The sequence below is a fragment of the Lichenostomus cassidix genome, chromosome 1Ab, assembly GCF_008360975.1.
Source record: "Lichenostomus cassidix isolate B80296 chromosome 1Ab, HeHo_3.0, whole genome shotgun sequence".
NCBI classification, from domain to species: Eukaryota; Metazoa; Chordata; class Aves; order Passeriformes; family Meliphagidae; genus Lichenostomus; species Lichenostomus cassidix.
In genome coordinates, this window is record NC_139481.1 from 5,839,765 (window position 1) to 5,859,019 (window position 19,255).

At 42.9% G+C, this 19,255-nt stretch overlaps 1 protein-coding gene and 1 long non-coding RNA gene across 3 annotated transcripts in view; both read left to right on the plus strand.

The window, feature by feature from the left end:
- Nucleotides 1–19,255, plus strand: part of TBXAS1 (thromboxane A synthase 1) — a 208,990-nt gene that overhangs the window by 20,694 nt on the left and 169,041 nt on the right. The window lies entirely within an intron of this gene.
- On the plus strand, nucleotides 3,724–6,126 carry LOC146442825 (uncharacterized). The gene is made up of 2 exons (XR_014849412.1): nucleotides 3,724–3,886; nucleotides 5,789–6,126. It is a non-coding gene; the product is annotated as an uncharacterized LOC146442825 (long non-coding RNA).

Sequence of the window (19,255 nt, forward strand, 5' to 3'; positions counted from 1 at the left end):
CCTTCAGGTGAAGGAGTGGAAGCCTTGATGTTACCTTGGGGAGAAAATTAGCAAAACTGCCATGTTTGTTTTGCTCACACCTCAAGATTCTGCTCCATGATGTGCTCTTCCTGCACCCCAACTGGACTCCACCTCACAAGGATTATTCATCTCCTATTCACCCCTTTGCAATGATCTAGTCACATGCAGTTGGTTTTATTTTCCCCCTCCTCAAGGTGCCCTGTGTGTGGTGGCTGGGAGAGAGTCTCTGCTGACTCTAGCTTCCAGAGTGGGTCTTCAGTCCCTCCTGGGAGTAAGGAGGATGCTGTCAGGCTCCTGTGTCTGACCTGAGACCTTCCTGCTGTGCAGATCCTGTGGTCCAGAGCAGAGCCCTGCTGGTGCTGCTGTATCCCTCTCACCCTATAGCTGTTGTTAGGGTTCTGGATGAAGGCTCTGCCTGCTCTACTGTCATCCATCCCATGTGGGGAAATGCTGGATTAAGCAAGAGAGGCAGTGAGAAAATGTCGTGCTGATCTCCCAGAAACAGTGTTTGATGTATGACTTCCTTGCCTCGTCCTAAATGAATTAACTCTGCTGTAAAGAGTGGAAAAATACAACTCTCTCTATTCTTCCTCCTTGTACATAATAAGAGAGGGAATTTGCCTTCCTGACCACATGTTGGCAGGTCAGTAGATCCCTTCTGGAATTACACAGAATTAAGGATGTAAAATAATGTTCCTGTGGTTGCATCACATACTCTAATTTCACTTCCCTACCCAAAGTAATCTTTTTTCTTAGGAAATGCAATTCCAAGTTAGTGAGAAGATATCCTATTTATTTCTAGCAACTATGTGCAACTTTGGACAACATGAGGAGTTTGTTTTGAGGAGGAAGCATCATTCCTAATTGTAACATGTCATGGGTCACAAAAATATTCTGTTGTTTCTCTTCTGGAGGTACAACAGAGTTCCTTCTGTTGCTTCTAGAAATGTGCCTGTACAAAACACAGAGCAGTAGAGCTCGGAAGGAGCTCACCTTTCAAAGCAGTTGCTTATTCAACTCGTTTTTAAGTATATTTTTGTCCAAAGCCAGGGTGCAGCGTGCTGGTCATGAGGTCTGTTTGAGGAGTTTAAATTCCTCATATTCCCCAATGGCTGGGCCAGGGCAGCATGGCATTGTCTGCATCTGGCAGCAAGAACACTGTCCAACCCTAAATGGTTAACTTCCTTGGGATAGTCTGTCCCCAGTTACCAGGAATGGCACTTCTCTTTGAAGACTAACTCTCTTTGGGAGGAAGATGGTGGCTGCTGTTTTTAGAAAGCAAAAAAAAAATGCAATTACCTTTACCCAAGGAACAGAGCAGCTCTAATAGGATTTTTTTATCAGACTATTTTTTAGACTATTTGGGTATTTCAGCGATTATTACTACACAGCTCTTTTTCCTTGGGGGATGCTAGACTGTTCCAAAAGCATTTGTTAGTTTACTTAGGCATTAAAGGGGTCCTTATGAATTTCGATTATCCTAAAGTACTTCAAAGTGTCCCTAGAGGCTCAAGCTGCTTTGAACTTAACCTCTTCTGCCCAGTCTTGTCATATGTGTGAGCCCAAAGATTTTAAGCAAGAGGTCAGTGATTCTCAGTCTTTTTAATACTTTGACCCATGTTACAACAGGAAAAAATAAACAAGCCAGATTCATTCTGATCTATCCAGAAAGAAAGAGAGGGGATGGTTCCAGTGGCCTTTTTTTAACCCTCTTCTTAACCTGCTAGCTCTCCTGACCTCTTAAATAGGTCAAGAAGTGAAAAAAAACCCAACAAACCCCAACTTTTAATACCCATTGCCTTGCTTCTAACTGCTTCCCTTTAAAATGTCTTTGGTCCTCAGGGCACCTTGAGATCTTAATGGTTTCTTTATATAAAATTTGAATAATGAAGCATGTGAGACACTTGCGATTGGAAAAATATGAACTTTAATAAAGCTGGTCACGCTGCTTGGGAGCTGTGTATATCACACCGAAATGTGTGGCGAGATCCTCCGCTGGGACTGTTCAAAATAACTGCAGTGGCTCCAGCAGTGCTCTGCTGATTTAGGTGAGGTGAGAATCTGGCTCACATCCCGTATTATCTCGCAATGTGACTGTGCAGCTGGAACACAATCTTATTCAGCTCTTTGGGTTCGGGGGCAAAAGAAGTGCCTGTGGTTATTTTTGGGCAAAACACGTCATCAGAGGGGTTCATGTGATTGTGTCTCTCATATATTTGTTTTTTATTGCTGTTGACCTACTGTTGTGGTTTAAACCCAGCTGGCCCCAAGCAGCCACTTGTTCTTTCCCACACCAGTGGGATGGGAAAAGGATCAGGAGAGTAAAAGTGAGAAAAATCATGGCATGAGATAAAGACAGTTTAATAGGTAAGCAAAAGCCATGCACACAAGCAAAGCAAAGCAAGGAATTAATTCACTGTTTCCCATGGTGTTAATTCATCCCCAGGACAGCAGGGCTGCAGCTCATGTAACAGTGACTTGGGAAGACAAACTCCTAACATCCTCCCCTTCCTCCTTCTTCCCCCAGCTCTATACTCTGACCATGACACCATATGATATGGAATGTCCCTCGGGTCAGTGGGGTCAGCTGTCCTGGCTGTGTCCCCTCCCAGCTTCTTGAGATCCTCCAACCTCCTTGATGGTGGGACAGTGTGAGAGGCAGAAAAGGCTTTGACTCTGTGCAAGCTCTGCTCAGCAATAACCAAAACATCTAGGTATTATCATCAGTGTTTTCAGCACAAATCCAAAACACAGCCCCATACCAGCTACTGTGAAGAAAATAAACTCTATCCCAGTCAAAGCCAACACACCTACATGAGTTATTTTGGTGTTTGGAGACTTTAAAAAGAATAATTCAGTATTTTTCTTCCCTTATGGAGCTGGATAATTTGTCTTTTCCTATTTCTATTGCTTCATGGTGTTGGTGGCTATACAGGTAGGGCATTATTTTGCACATGATGCAACACAGCTCTTGCTTTTCTTGAAAAATGTGTCTGACCACAACTCTTTTCACTTTCTAGGTGTCTCTACACAATCTGCATTCTCCTTCACTATTTAAAATAGAAATTGGACTGCTTGAGGGTTTTGTGGGTCACATACTTCTCACTTTCCCATCTGAAATCTGAGCCCTCAGACCTTGCAATTATCTTGGCTACAGATAATTCTGACAGTTCTTTTTCCCATTTTGACCCTTTGCTTTGGGCTACAAAGGGAGCATGAGGGCTGTTGGTGTCCGTGGTATCAGGGTCTGCTACTGACCCAAAAGCCTCTTGAACATACAGAAATCCTTTTTTACCTGCCAATGTCTCCTCTGCTAGCATTAGGGAGGAGGAAATTTGGAGAGTCAGTTATTTTTATAAGCACAAAGTGCTGCCTATTCCCCCGCAAGGCACGAGCAGCTCTTGAAGAACATTTGGAAGCATGAAGCAACAAGGTACAACTGGGTGTTATCAGCAGCATTCTTCTTCAAACTATTTTTATTTGCACGTACTTTATCTGCAGCATTTCTCCAGTCTGAGGAGATCAAGCAGACACCACATGTGCAGCGTAGCCCAGCCAGCCAGATGACACAGTGCTGTTTTGATTTGAAAGTCAGACTTCTGCTAAGCATCAAGGGGCAAACCTTTATCTCTGCACGTAGTGCTGAGGGGTGTGGGGAAGGATTCATTCCCTCTGTCAGTGGAGCTGATCTGGATTTTCCAGTGCAGTCTTTAACTCTACTTGCTTACAAGCAGCTCTCAAAGCCCTGCCACAACATGTAGATCCACCAGCCCTGCACAGGTTCCTCTCCCTCATCTATTCCTCCTCTGCAATTCCATTGCTGCTGAAGGAAGTGCAGAAGCCTCTCCTTGGTGCCCACGTGAAGGTAAATGAAAAAGCTTTGCATTCTTTTGCTGTCCCACATCTTAATGAAGAGCAGTCACTACCTTGGTCCTGCTGGAATGAAGAGTGCCAGTGCCCCGAGTTACTGGCTTGCTCCCAAGGAGTGTGTAAACCATAAAGGTGGTTCTTGAAATGAAGAGCTTTGAAACAAGACGTTGTCAGTAGATTGTAATGTATTTAGTCATTTGGACTGACACAGGTTCTGGGTTGTAGCTTGCTGTTAAGGGCAAAGTCTTGTCCCTTACAGAAATCCTGAGAATAAAATTTGTTTTAAAAGCATGAAGTCATTTCATTCTGTGGAAAAATTGGTTCATTTGTCTTCCCTGCTGCAAGGTGTGCATAAATCAGACTGTGTTATGATAGAGGTGCTCACAGAAACAAATTCCTAATGAAAGAATAAACATGGAAGCAATCCATCTGTACCCTCCACATTCCTCAGTGAAGCCTTCCTAGAAGCACAGCCTGGAAGGGAACTGGTGGTGTTGATGTGGGATACCACTTTCTAGTAAGCAGTGAGAAACTAGGAGATATGTTTAAGTCAGTTCTGTTTCCCAAAAAGTAAATCAGATTCTTGGTATACTTTTATTTTGCCAGCCAAGCTAATCCAGCCCCCATCCAGACCTTTGAAAAATCTGCTTTCAAAAGCTGGGGCACTAGTGCAATGAGCAAAGCTCCTTCCTTTAGCTCAGGTGTGTGTCCTCTGCTCTTGCTGGGTGCAGTATAGTCCTGAATTTATCTGTTGGAGCTGGCAACTCTGCAGATTCATAAACACCTTTGTTAACCTCACTTCCTGCTTCCTCTTTCTCTTCTTCCAAGAAAATCCCACTGTCGAAAAAACCCCTGCCTTGTAGCATGTCCAAATACAAGCATGCCATTCTATCTAGGTTAAATTTTGCATAGGCTTTGCCTGGGTTTGTGTCTGGCTTGCAGTCTGTCTTATCCAACCAGATTACATTTAAATAACACTTGATAAATGGATACTTATGGCAAATGTCAAGAGCTTACAAGGTATTCCTTTGTAAGCTGTGGAGGAAGCACAGAAGAGTCTTGACCAGTTTCATTCACATTTCCAAGTTATTGATCCTAAAAATTAAATTGACTGCTGGAAAGTGTTTAGATTTGAGTGTGGTGATTGAGAAAGAAGAGAGGAGTGGTTGTGCTTTAGGGAAGAGGAGTTACTCTAAAGGAGCTTTTGTACAAAATTGTGCTTTTTATGCTGATTTCTGCAGCACCTTTTGCTTAAAGACTTCTAAACCTCAATAGACAAACCAGGAATTCTTGCAAGAGTGTTGTTTCTCCCTTGTACACAGAGAAATGATTTGCCACTGGTGCACAAGTCCACAAGTCAGAGCTAAGATTGATCCCAAAATTCAGGCTTTCTTGGCAGTGTGGTAGCTCTTAAGCATCATATTGTGCTTATGTGAAGAATAAGTACCATGAAACTCTCCTTCCCAGTGTAGCTGCAGTGCTTCCTCCATATTGACAACAAAGTGAATCCTCTCTAACAAATTCCAGGAACCTTATTTCAATTGTTCTGCAGATAGTGAGTAAAGAGTGAGGGGAGAGTGGTGCTAGCAATGAATGCCTTGTTGGCTTGTTTCCACCTTCCCTGCCCTGCATCATAAGGACTCAGGCAAGTTCCCAGTGAGTTTGATGCATGTTTGGTCTCCACGTAGATGATGTGAACTGGAGGGAAGAATAGACAGCACTCAGCCAAACTTCATGGCTGTCCTGGGATGTTTTTGGAAAGGCACTGTCAGCATTAAATAGCTGCCGTTAGAGAAAACAGATTTTTCTGCTGTTTCACTGCCTGCTCATCATCTGCTGCTCTGTGTATCTGTTTTTCCCCATGCTGAATGATTAACACCCCCATTTGCCCTTGCAGACTGGGGCAGGTACCCCGGAGAGGTGGTCTGGAACTGGAAAAGGAGGAAGCTGTGATCTGGGGAGCCACAAAGCCCCTCCAAGGTGTCCCCTGTGCCACACCTGGGTCTCTGCTGGCTCTGGCAACTCTGGCACAGCAGTGCCCATCTCTCAGCACTGAGGTGTGCCTGCCAGCCCAGCTGGGCATGAATCCTGCCTCCCCTCCCTCAGCAGGACCTGCTGGTGCACTTCCAGCCATGCCTGAGCACTGAGAAACCTTTCAGCAACAGCATCTGTATGGGTGCAGGGAGACAGGGGGAGGGTTGTGTAAACTGTCTCTAAATAAAGATTTGCTCCCGCTGCCTGTGGTTAATATTGATTTAACATATTTTTGCTACAACTCAATTTAGTCTTTACTCTCATCCAGCTGTGGGAGCTCTGGTTTGCAATTGCCTGGGCGATTAATCCTTTTGTGCATTTCTGTCATTGTGTGCATAGTGTCAACTCCCACCTAGCACATCACATGCTGAAAAAATCCAGAAACCTGCCTTGTTTTCATTTGTTCTGTTGTACATACATATCAGTGTTTTCGTTTATTTTTAAACAAAATTATCCATGAAAACAATGCTGTAGTGTTAAAGTCATATCCCTCCCTCCTTCCCCTTCTCCCACACCTTTCCATCCTTCCTAAACCCGTTAAAAGTATATATAATCACTTGCCTTTCCTGGCTTACTGCCATATTTATTGCATGAACAGCAAGGCACAACAGCACCTGGGAGCTTTATAAAGGTCTTATTCATCTGATGGGCTTGGAACATTCAAATGGAGCAGGAGGAAATAGCGAAGGTGTGCTTGTGGGAGAAACTACAAGAGCACAGGAGTTGAGTTTTTTGAGTTGAGGCCTTCCTTGTGTACTTTTTACTGGCTGATGCAGGTGAGTGCTCAGCCCAGGCACCACCCTCAGCTCTGCCACATACATGCACATTTGTGTCTATTTGTTGTATTTTACTCTTCCTTTTTTTGGCCAATAAATAGGCAGTTATATGGAAAGGAAAAACAGTTTGTGGAAACTTTCCATTTCTGTGGGTATGCACATCCTGCACAAGTTTATCTCGAAGTTTGACATTCTTTGGGCTGAATTACTAAAATAGTTGCACGTTTTTGTTGGTGATTTTGAGAAAAGTTCTCGCTGTTTTTTTTGTCAGTCCCTTTAAAGAAAACCAAAGTGGTATAAATTAATCTAGAACTGGTATGAAGGTGCTCCCACTATGTTGTGTGTAATGAATTTAATTGGTGAAAGTTCTGTGTGAAGTACAAGACCTACTGAAATTAAACGCTCAACACTCCTCCTGTATTCCCCTCTGCTCTCCCTGGTTTACATGCAGGTGACCCTCACCTTAAGATCAGCAGATTCTCTTGCTTGCAGAGAACATGATTAATTACCTGAGGGGCAGTAATTCTGTAATCAGTAACCAGTGCAGGGCTAACAGCCCGGATGGATCAGCCTGACTGTGTATCCACAAAAGCACCATCGTGGGCATTTCTCCTTCCACAAAGGTGCTGCTGGGCACAGAGTCCATTTCTGGAAGGGGCAGGGAGAGATTCTGGTCATGAAATGGCCAAGGCAGACACTGGCTTTGCCCATGGGAAGGGCCTGAGTCTGCAGCTCTGCAGTGATGTGTCACCCCTCTGGTGTGAGCTCAGACTTTGATGAAGGAGTGCTTTAATCTGAGGTGAAGTGATTGAAAGAGCTGGGGCTTTCCCTTGCCCTCTGCCAGAAGAGAAGCACCATCTGGCCTGGGTAGGATGTGTCCCACCTTTCCATATCAGTGCTCCTGTCACACTCTGGGAGAAATAAACTGGGTTTAATGTGGGATTCTGTACTACACGATGGTGATGTGCAGGGAGTATGAGATGGGTGGTCCTGGATGGCTGCAGCTCTGCTCTGATTCTCTGGCTGGAGCTCCCCTTGCTCCTGGTGGCTTTGCCATGCTGCAGTGGCACACAGCTTTGCCAGGGCAGGCTGTGTGATCAGTTTGCCATACAGGCAGTCCTGCAACAGGATGGATTTTGTCCTACAGTCATACTTTTGCCATGGCCACATGAGATAGAGCAGAAAAACAGTGCTGGTTTCCTCCCCTCCCACCCCAGGGTCAGTCAGCTGTAGTTTTTGGTTAAATCCTCAGCAGAAAAGGGGACACTGCTCGGGACAGAGAGTTGGATAATACAGGGGCTGCAGAGTTTTTCAAGAAGCAGTTATTATTATCTTCCCTTTAAAAAGATATCAGGTTAATTTTTTTCCCCCCCCAGAAGTCAGTGGAGCTCTGTTGCTATAAAATCCTATTAAGAAAGATCATACTTGAACTTTGGCTTCTGGTACTAGTGGGGTTTTCCAGGTCTTTCCTAAGATTGTGTTCCTGTTGGTGTGTTAGTAACACAGATGAGCATTTAGAATCTCATTCAGTTTAAGAACCCTTGAAGGTATTTTCCACTGGATAAGGTCTGTTTTTGAGACCATAATGTGTTTATTACAGGTTATCAGATCACAGCCCTTATAATTTTCTCAGAAAAACAATCAATTCCTTAGAATCAAATGGCATTGAAAGAAAACCAATTGAGTATTTCCTGATACAATGCCCCTTAACCTATCTGCCAAAGTCTTTTTTATCTTGTAATATGTATTTGCATAGTGCCTAAGTGCTGAAGTGCATTTTCCCAGCATTATGGCTTGCATGAAATGAAACTCAGAAAAAGTGCAGCACACCTTCCACAAAGGCTTAACACGAGACTTAAGCTCTACTTAAGAGTTTAATGTAGTGTTTGGATGGGCTGAAGTGGGATACCTGCTGGCTCTTTGCACAGTGATTAATTTCACCTCTGAGGCTGGAGTTGCAGTTGGTGTTAATAAGGGGATGGCTGTCAGGGAAAGCAGGCAGCATGAGGACAAGTGGGGAGACCCTGCCTTCCTCTGGAAATGGTAATAAGTGTGGTGGGCTAAATCTGACATGGCTTTTTTACAACTTGTGTAATACAGGACTGGGTAGGCTTGTCAAAATAGAAATGAAGGCATGTTTTCTGCTTTCTGCTGCTTTGAAAACAGCCCAGCAATAAACAGCAGTGAGCAAGTCAAAGGTTTGGATGAGAGAGAGAGTGTAAGTCTGGGAACTTCCTGAGATGCTGAGCCCAATCCCCAGCGACTGACTGCAGGCACCTAAGTCTTTCCATAAACTCATAAAACTTTAAAGCTCTGTCTTATTAGGTGAATTTGGCTCCTCTATGCAAATAAGCTCAGTTAACACATCCTTGTCTTCATGCCTCAGACCCTGTTAATTTGAGGCTATTTATTTAGACCAGTAAGAGATGTGGTTAGGAAAGAGGTAAAAAGGGCCAAAATATTCAGCTTAGTGGGTGGATTTTGTGGACACTTTTGCAGAGTTGTAGATTTCTTTCTCATATCTATGGAAACAGGGGAAAAAAAAAGATGGGAAGACTGATGCCTGTGGTAGAAAAGAGAGAAGACACAAAAAGAGAGTAAGTGAAAGATGTAGGAAAAGTGTTGCGTGATTCTTCAATCCACGAAAACAAAGATGAGAAGACTTAAATTTTTAATTCTGTTTGCAGAATATAAATACCACGTTGAAGGGGAGGGGGTTTTTAATTCACTGATTAAAGCTGGAAATTCAGGCACAGCCTCATGAAAGCTGAGCGTTGAGCAGAAGCCAGCAGTGTGGAGCAGTTGTGTGATATGTGACAGCCAGCAGATGCAGAAAGCTAACATCTGCTGTATTGCCCAGCACCCATCACCAGCTTCATGGAGAACAGGCCAGGGGCTGCATGTATAGGGTAAGGCTTTGAAATGTCACTGGCAGAGGGAAGGGAACATATCTGAGGCTCCTGTGTCACCTCCACAGAGTGGTACCAAAATGGGGAGCATGCACCCCAAGGGATGTGCAAAATAATCCATTGGAGTGCAGGAAGAAAATACTTTTGTATTGTACTTTAATTTAAAAAAAAAGATTAATATATCTTTATGTCATCCTTTCTTAATTTCCATTTTTGTATGTCCTTTATAGTGTACCTAATTTGTTAATAATGTACTACATGTTTATCATTTATAAATAAGTACATAACCATACATGGGGGGGATGTGATCAGGAATGTCCTACTGAGAAACAGGAAAAGTGACAAATTAATTGATAAGATACACTATGACAAGTTGGACAATCCATTTTTAAATGCAGATCTACAGGGTGCTGTGGACAGTACTTCTCTGAAAGTCTTGCATAGGGATTTCATCCATCAGAGAAGGACAGAGCTAAAAAGGCATCTTCAGATTGTTTTGGGATGTGGCTGAGCCCAGCAGTGAAGCTGGAGCATTGGCACTGTCCATTTCTACATCTGGTTAAAGCATTTATAGAGGAGGGGGTATTGGGAACAACACCAGTGCTGTCAGAGTAACTTTAAGGAGTGGGTTAAATCACTTATTCGGTAGTTAAGAAGTAATCTTCATGTTGCCCAAATTATTCATATGCTTCACCCTCACTCACTCCACTGCCTCTATAGCAAGGGCAAAATCCTTGTATTGCCTTTATGATTCTCAAGCCTTTTTGCTGCTTTCCAGAAGCCACACTTTGTCAGCCCTACTACTGCCCTGCAATACTTTTTTCCTTCCATCAGTACAGCCAATTAACACAACCATATCAAACGAGATTACTTAAAGAGTGGGTCTGATCCAAACCCCTGAGAGGTCAGGGAGGAAATCCCATGATCTTCAGCACTTCAGCTTTAAGTCCCTGGATAAAGAGCTTGCTGCAGCAGGGTGGTTGAACCAGTCCCTATCCCTTTCCAATAGATTGGATTGAGCTGTGCTAACCATTTTTTCCAACTGGGAAAAACCAGATAGCAGCATGTTTGAATGCCTGCTTGTGCTCCCCTCCTTCCCTTCCCTTCCCCTCCTCCCTGCACATGCATTTAGCACAGAGGCAGACGCGTGGTTGTGTCAACTCCCTGACATGAAGCAGCATATCTCTGATAAAACTGGGACTCTGTTTGATGTAGTTGCAGTCAAATGGGCTTGATTTGAATAAGAGGTTTTTTTTTGAAATCTATTTTTATGCAGATTTTAAAGCCTGGAAGGTAATGAGTCAATAAGACAGCTATTAACACTTCAATCTTGCTGATACCCAGAATAAGAGAAAGAGATGGATGAGATCTGACTGCTGTAGATTTAGCCAGCTTTTTCATGCTTGGGTTCAGCTAGCCCTGGGTTGAAATGCTGAGTTCTGTGTTTGAGTAGTTCCAGATTTTTACAAATGTGAGGTTCAGCTGCATGAAAGACTGTTCAGGTATGCTGAGATGTGCACTGTGATATTTATTGACTGCATCCTTTCTCCATTTCCACCTTTATATTTGTCTCATAATGTTTGTTTTTTGAGATAATCGCACAATAACTTTCACTGACCTTACAAATCGTGTGATAGGTCTGCTGCTCATGACTGTCCTCGTGTTTTCTCTGTATTGATCAGAGCAGGCTTGAATAATGAGCTTCAATTTTTCTCTTTAGTGCAAGCCATGGAAACACTGTGTCCAATTATTTGAAGGAAAAAAACCCATAGGAAACACTGGATTATATATTTTAGAAAGAAATTTTCATTTTTTTTTTCCCCTGTATGGTCCTGGCATAAATGACAAACACTGAACCTTTTGTTTATTTTGCTTTCCCCTTTCAGGGTATGATCTTAGTTATACTCACTGAGAGTTGCCTGTGTACAAACACAGGATGCTATTGAATGTATGAAGTGTGCCTAACTCCCATATTTATGAACACTACATGTTCAGACTCACTAATTACACATGACAGTGCAGATAATTAGGGGTTCGTGTAGGCATGCACCCAGTAAAATGGTGCAGGCAGTTGTGAGTTTCAGCTGGGTGAAAACTGTGTCTCTACTCTTCAAATTACAGCTTTTGAGGGCTGAAGAGATTTAATCCCCAGAGCAGGTAGGGCAAAGGCAGCAGTTCACTTGTTGCTTGCAGACACACAGCACTGTGCTCCGTGCTGACTCAGCATTTCTGGGGGTGACCTCCTGTGTGCTGCTGAGCTGCTCTCCCAAAGCCCTGTCCCCCTTTCTGAGATGCACACAAATCCCTCATTGTTTATCCCATGCTTCCTCTCTTATATTTTCCCTTCCTTCTGTACATTGCTGTTTCTTGCTGGTGTTGCTGCTACAGCAGGCAGCAGCTTCAGCTGGGTGTTTCTGTCAACTTTTCTGACCAATAGGATCAAAACTTACTTCCTCTGCTATCTTCAGGTGCTTCTATTTGGACACATTAATCTACCCAATGTGATGACTTCTTTTTTTCTTTAGAAAAAGTTGTGTGCCTGCAATGTCCCTTTGTTTCTTGAGAATTTCTGTGCAATATCTGATTAAGGGAGTGCCCCTTTATTTGGGTAGCTGAGTGTTGATTTAGGAGCTTTGTCTTTAGACACCCAAGTTTGAAAAATGTGGCTGCAGGCAGCGATGCAAACTATATCATCTTTCTGCTTTATAATGACAGAAACACTAAAATAGGTTTCTAATAAGTGGGGATAATGTGATGTGGAATATGCAGCCTCTAGGTTATTGCTTGTTGTTTTTTAATCAAATCCAGGAAAGTTTGTTTTGCTTAAAATCTGTGTAAGCTGAGAGTCATGGAGCAGCTTTGTGTGCAGAACTGAACAGAAACAAAACCACATCCAATTCACTGGCAAGGTGGATAAGCTGGGGCAGCTAAATGTGGATGCTGTAATTACTGCAAACCAGGCTTCCTTGGCTTCCTGAGCTGCCATACCATCTTCCACGAGCACTAAATTATCTTTAAAAGCAACGAAAAGCTGCCACATGCTTGCAGCATTGGAGAGACACAACCTATTTTATCACCAGCCACAACTTGCTAATGGAACAATAGGAACCACAGCCTTGATGACTGCTCTGGAGATGTTTCATGAGGGCCTCTGAGTCATCTCCCACCTATTTGTTGTAATGTTTCACCAACCAGGTGCAGGCAAGTCTCAGATGCCCTGTGACCCACATGCCAGCAGCTCTAACTGTAAAAAAATCTCTTTTTTTTGTAAGCTCAGCCACAAGCAGTTCAGATAAACCATTTCCCAAATTTTGTCCCACTGCCATATACTGCCATCAATTCTTAGTTTCAATTTTTTTCCTTCTCAGATGCTGGTTTTTAACAGCACAGGTCAGTCTTTTACTGCTTTGCTCCACAGCAAGAAAAGCTAGGATAGGGTGGGTGCATTTGAAAGCTGTGCCAGTGGTCAAGCAGCAACACCTGCAAAAAAAGGGCTCTGCTCAGCCATAAAATACAACTCTGCTCAAATAGAGCTGTTTCAGAATCAAAAAGCAACTGTTCTTCTGGCTTTGACCTGCGAGGAGAGAAGAGTAATAACTTTAATTTTGAGGGGGTTTAAGCCCACAGGTGGCCTGGCCATAGTAATTAGCCTCAGGTGCAATATATTCTGCTGATGGAATAATTAATCCTGCTTGCCTGAGTCTCCTAGAGTGGTAAGCCAGTGCAGGCATGGCTGCAGAAGGATATGTGGTCTCCTCTGGATGGTCATGTTTTAAAGGTGAGACTAAGCCTTCTAAGGTCTAGTATTATGAGCAGCTTAGACAAATGAGCTGTTTCTCATTTTATGTTGGAGAAGAAACTTTGTTAGAGAGTTACTGTAATAATATATCTTTTAGAAAGTGCTCTGTGTAATGGAGAATGTGTTTAGGTGGCTGATTTTGAAATTGTATGGTTTTTGATACTTCTTTCCCCCTTCCTTAAAAGGTTCTTTAGGTTACTGGCAGTTGCTGTAAGTTGGAAATGATTCTTTACAGCTTTTCATACATCCATACATGCTCATTCCCCTGGATATCTAGAGGGTTGTACAGAATCCTCTAACGATGTTGTGCTGTAGTTGTAAACATCAAAATGGTAACTATATTGTGGTCTGGCATCTCTTTGACTGTGCCCTTTAATAATAAATATTTCCCTGTGAGCATGAAGAAGTTTCTTGTGTTTTGTCCCCTTGTCCTTCAAAGAATTACTATTTCCAGTGGTTGACTCGGTTTTCTTTTTTTTAAAAAAAAATTTGATGATTAATTTGATTTATTTATTAAAAGAGTGTTGTGGAATTACTTGCTTCCCAAATAAGTTTTATTTGGTATGAGAAAGAGAGACTTGTCCTTCCTCCCATAGGTTTTTTTGTCATCTTTAGATAGAAGGCTACTTGTCTTAAAATACACTTAATGAAACTGTGTGGTAGGATAAGGTAACAAATGCTAGACTCTAATAAAGGTTTCAATACAGAAAAGCCTAAATGTGTCTGGGACTGCTTGGCTAATTTGTTGCTGGCTTGGTGTCTTTGCTCAGGCTTCCATTCAAAGAGGCAAAGTATTTGTCTTTGCAGATAAGCTGTGTGCAATTTCTAGCCAAAGTTATTTTTTTCTTGCTGCTTTAGCTGTGTGCCTGTATTGCTGTGGAAGAGGCCAATGCCATGACTTTGTCACTGATTTGTGTTGGGAGCAAAATCCCTCCCTGATGAAAGGAACAGATTTAGAGTGTGTGTATGTATGCACGTGAATGTAAATATATGGATATATAAATAAATATAGAACTATATTTTCCTAAGGGATTCAAAAGTATCTCAGCTTGAGTTAGCTATTCCTAGTGAAGTGTCAAAGTCCATCAAGTGTGGTGTGCCAGGATGGGACTGCAGCACCTGATGTGGTGATTCCATTGTCATCATTTCACTTACCTCTTGGGGAAGACATGAAAAGTAAAATCATCTTCAGAGCTCTGGTAGTGGCCGGGGAGGGTGATCTTTTTCCAGGCTGCACATGGTATATTAGATCTGTGCACCACTGCACTTTACGTGGTTTGAGCAGATTTTGCTGACACTTTCCTGGGTATTTCTTCATATTCCTCCAATTCAAAGTTTCTATCCATTGCTTTTTTTTGGGTGATTTTTTATGTTTGTTTGGGGTTTTTTTTTTTTTTTTTTGGCCATCATTGGATCTTCCTATCTAGCCTCTCTTACAGCAGGCACTAAACTCCAACTCCCCAGAGATAAGTAAAAGTATTTGTCTTCAGGCATCCAACTTCATGTCTTACTGTTAGCTCCTTGGAGACAAAGTAAAGCTGGAAATAATGATGCAGATCTGTAATGAGCCTTAAAAAAAGAAACCAAAAAACCATTGTTTTAGTTAGGACAAGAAATACACAACTTCAACTGCAATAATTAATGCATTTCACAGTTTCCTCATATGTTGCTCAAGGTGGTGTTGAAATTCTGTATCCCCTCTCCAGTAGGTGACTTCTCTGAGACTTCATCTGCCCGAGAGACCCTTTCTCTCAACGAGCCTCTTTCTTCCTGCCAGGATTTCTGCTATTTGTATCACATCTTGCTCTTATTCTCTTCCTCTCTCAATGCCAGTTCTGTTGTCAGCCCTTTTATTTTTATAAACTTTCTAATCTCTTTTAAAACCCCTGTGTATCATCATGCAGTGTCTTTGTTCTGCCTTGGGAAAGATCACTGCTCTGCACCCAGGTGCTTGCAGAGAGAGTGAGGAAAAGTGGTTTCTCTGGGTTTCAGCTCTCCCCTTGCCTCTCTTTGAAGGTGAATGGCTCATGCTAATGACTCGCCATCCTTACTTCCTTGTGGAATTTTACTCCATTGTGGTAGTTAAAAAGTAATCGAATGACAGTGCCCAGACTTCCCTCCACTTCAGGGGACCTCGTGCCGATGGTTTGTTTACGGTTTTTGTTTCAGCAGGAGCTGTGAGTCCCTGTCAAAGATCAGGGCTCTGCTGTGCACATGAAGGGTGAGGAAAGTGATGGAAAGATGCTCTCTGTCTCGGTGAATTTGCAGCTGAGGCGTTGAAGCGTTTTGCTTTCATGTGCTAGGAGCGTTTGAGGATGTTGAACTGGAGCTGAGAGGGTGAGCTGGGACAGGGGTGCAGTAGAGGGGCTGGGAAGGGGGTCTTTAATAAATTTGTGAGGTGCATTACTCGTGTCAGATGTTAAAAACCCAGAGTGACACGCGACAGTAAGACTTTTCCACTGTTAGCAATGATTACAAATTGCATCCAGCAGCCTGCCAGCTAAACAGGTTGAGAGAGAACATGACCAACACGAGAGCAAAGACTTCATTAAAATTAGTTCTTCCTGTCATGTGCACAACTGCTTCACAGAGAGAGGGACTGCAGTGCCTGGATTATGGGAGATGCAGACAAGTGGGCTGCAGAGTAAGCTGTCATGTGCTATGACACCGAGTAATGCAAATCAACTCTGCTCCAGGAAAGCCATTTCCATGTCAGCCTCTACATGAAAATTATCTGACTTGAACAAGGGTTCCTTTATGGAGTTAAGGGAATTATTCCTAAGGATTGGAATTTGTCATGGAGGAATGGCCAGAATGGACTTCAAAGTGCAGTCAAAAGATGAGATAATGTGAAACAAGCACTTTTTTTTTTTTTTTAATAGCCAGCAGCCCAGAGAGAGGAGCATGTCAGCTTAAAAAGTATATTTCTGTCTGAACCGTCCAACCTGCTGTTTTACAAGTAATGCACGGCCTTACTGCATTTTTCAGTGATTAAAGAAGGAAAATACCTCTCAGTCCATTCTGCTGGGTTTGACACTTTGTGCATACCCAGTGTTGCTATTCCTGTGTGTAGTCAGTTGCTCAGTCTCCTTAGGCTTGAATGGGTGATTCAGAGCTCCAGGAAACCCCAGTTGCCTTTGTCTTGCTTTTAATCTGGATGGCACTTGGGAGTAACACTTGAGCCTGCTTTTTTTAGGCAGTTTTTCAAGTTCAGAGGATCTCCTTGAAGTTTGCTTCCTGCAATCCTTTCATCCAGTCTGTTTGAAATTCTGCTTTTCCTTTGGCTTTGTTTGGCATCTATTCAACTATCTTCTGTTTTGAAGGAACTATTTTCCTCCTTTGTTAGTGGCCCACGGTAGCTTACTGGGGCTGGTGATGGTGTTTGACTGCCCAAGCACACTGAAAGGTGATTGAAATAATTTCACCTCTCCTCCTGTCTCGTGCCTGTGGCTGCTAAAGGGTATTTTGCTAGTCCTGGGGTGGGGAATATGTTATGCATATTCCTTGCTCTGTCTGCTGTTTCACTTTTTAAGATGAGCTCACGTTATGGAAAGGACTGCATTACTCGTTTTTTCTGTGAGCTCAAGTCTTGTCAGTCCACAGGTACTCAAGGAGTCATGAATAAGATGCAAAGGAAAAAAGGAGGCTGAGTTTATTTTCTGTATTGCCACAAGGCTTTGAACCCCACTTCTGTACTTCCCCTCACTGCTCATGTGTGCATGAGCCCTGAGGTTGGAAGGATTTTTCTCTTTTTCCCTTCAGAAATTAATGATGTTTCTCCCTGGTGACTCCAGTTCTGCGCTTTGCTTTTCATGAAAGGAGCTCCAGACACCCTTTACTTTTAATTCTAGTGGTGTTAAATCATGCAGCAAAGCAGGGCTCTGGACTTGCACTGTTTAGATGCATGTTTGGTAGCCTCTCCTGCTCAATTCTGATGTCTCACTTCCAGTGGGTCTTTTCTGTGCTGCTTCATGTCCTTGGGTCAGCCACCTGCCAGGACATGGCATCACTCCTCCAGAGGTGTCTGTGCTTCCTCTGTACCCTAAAGATGTAAAAATGAAACGTCTGTGTGTGAAGTATAATTTGATTGTTTGTGGTAGTTTGGTTTTTGCGGGTTTTGTTGTTGTTTTTGTTGTTATATGGAAAGATGAGAGAAATGGGGGAGTGAAAATCTGATCAAGATAAGAAAGATAAAGAGGCATCTTATCTCCTCAAGGCATCAGGGCACTCCTGCTTTTCAAGTCATGGGGAGCAGGCAGTGTCTCCAGTATCAATTTTGAGTTTATCATATGCTGTCTGGTATGTACAGACATTATAGCATCTTTCTTGTAATTAAAGGTCAGACAACATTGTCATTGTCACCCCTGCGCTGTAATGGATCAGACCCTGCATCAAATAACTATCTGTGAGCTGAGACTTTCTGTGTGCTCTCAGACTGAGAGCCAGCACTTCCTTTATTTTCACTCTGCCTTACTGAATTATAGGTGGGTCTGAGAGCACCACAAATTAAGGTTGGGTGATGCTCCCATTATACAACTCTATTTAAAATTGTCTGTTTTATCAAACTCCAAGCAGCTAGGATTGAAGTTTTCTGGGGCTGCTGTCTGTCGTAGGTGGAATTATTGAAAAGTTTCAGTTAAAATGAGTGCCACAATTTCTGAGACAAATGCTAAAAAAAAATGTTTGGTTTTATTTTGGGGATCTCTTGGAGTTTGGGTTTTTTTTCTTTATTTATTATTCTTTAGAAGTGATATTCTGATTTTTATATTTGCTTTAAAGCAGGCTTTCAATATTTGGTGAGAGGAGGTGGGCTTTTGTCAGTGGATGTACTTTTTGCCTTTCTCATGCAAATTTGGGCAAACTGTAAAGTCTGAAAAATTACAATTAGCACATGTTCACTGGAGGCTGTGGCTGGCTGCAGGTCCATGGATAAGCAAGAAGAAGATGCTGCCAGAGGAGCAGCTGAGGCCTCACTGGTAAGATGTCATCACCCAGAAAGAAGCCTAGCATTTTGCTTTAGAAACTCATCCATTTTGCTGTTTTTTTCTCTCTGAGGAAGTATTGAGAGACTCTCTGGCAGGCTGTGCCTCACAGCTCCCTTGTGTGAAAGACAGCCTGCTTCTCCACTCAGCTCTTCCATTAGCTCACTTGGCCAAGGTCTCTGCCACAGTCCTGGGGTCTTCTGCTGACCCCTGTGGATGCAAAATGACGTAATGTGATGTATTTTTAATGAGGTTTTTATAAAAAAATGAGTGCTTGCAAAGAAAATTACATTAAAGGCACATTATTGAGGTTGTGGAGTCAAGCCCACACACAAGTTAGGAAGTTTGGAACAAAGTTGGGCTGTGGACCATTAATTCAGGCTCTCTGCACACATGAAATGATCTCTGGTGCTCTGATCAAGTGAGTCTCAGGTCAAGAGGACCTCTGCCACATTCAGGGCACTAGATGGATGGTGGCTCCTGGATGTTAACTTAAAAATGAATAAATAGAATTAGTTCACTTGCTGTGAAATCATGAAGTCTGAGCATTTATCCAGAGCTGTCTGTGGGGAGGTGAGCTGTCCCTGCAGTCTGTCACAGCTGCCCAGTTGAGATTACAAGAGGGGAAGATGCCTGGAGTTTACTCCATAACTTTGTCTGACAGGCTGGTCTCAAAAAAGGGGGCAAGACTGTGTTCCCACCTCCCCTTCAGTTAAAGGAGATGTCTCTGGCCCTAAAGAACTGGGAGGTATTGACCCCTCTTGAAGCAACTCTGTTTTTCCCAGGGCTTTCCTGGCTGGCTGTGATTTCATGCAAACCTTGGTCCAGCTGGTTCTCAGTAGCACTGATGGCTCTGAACATGCT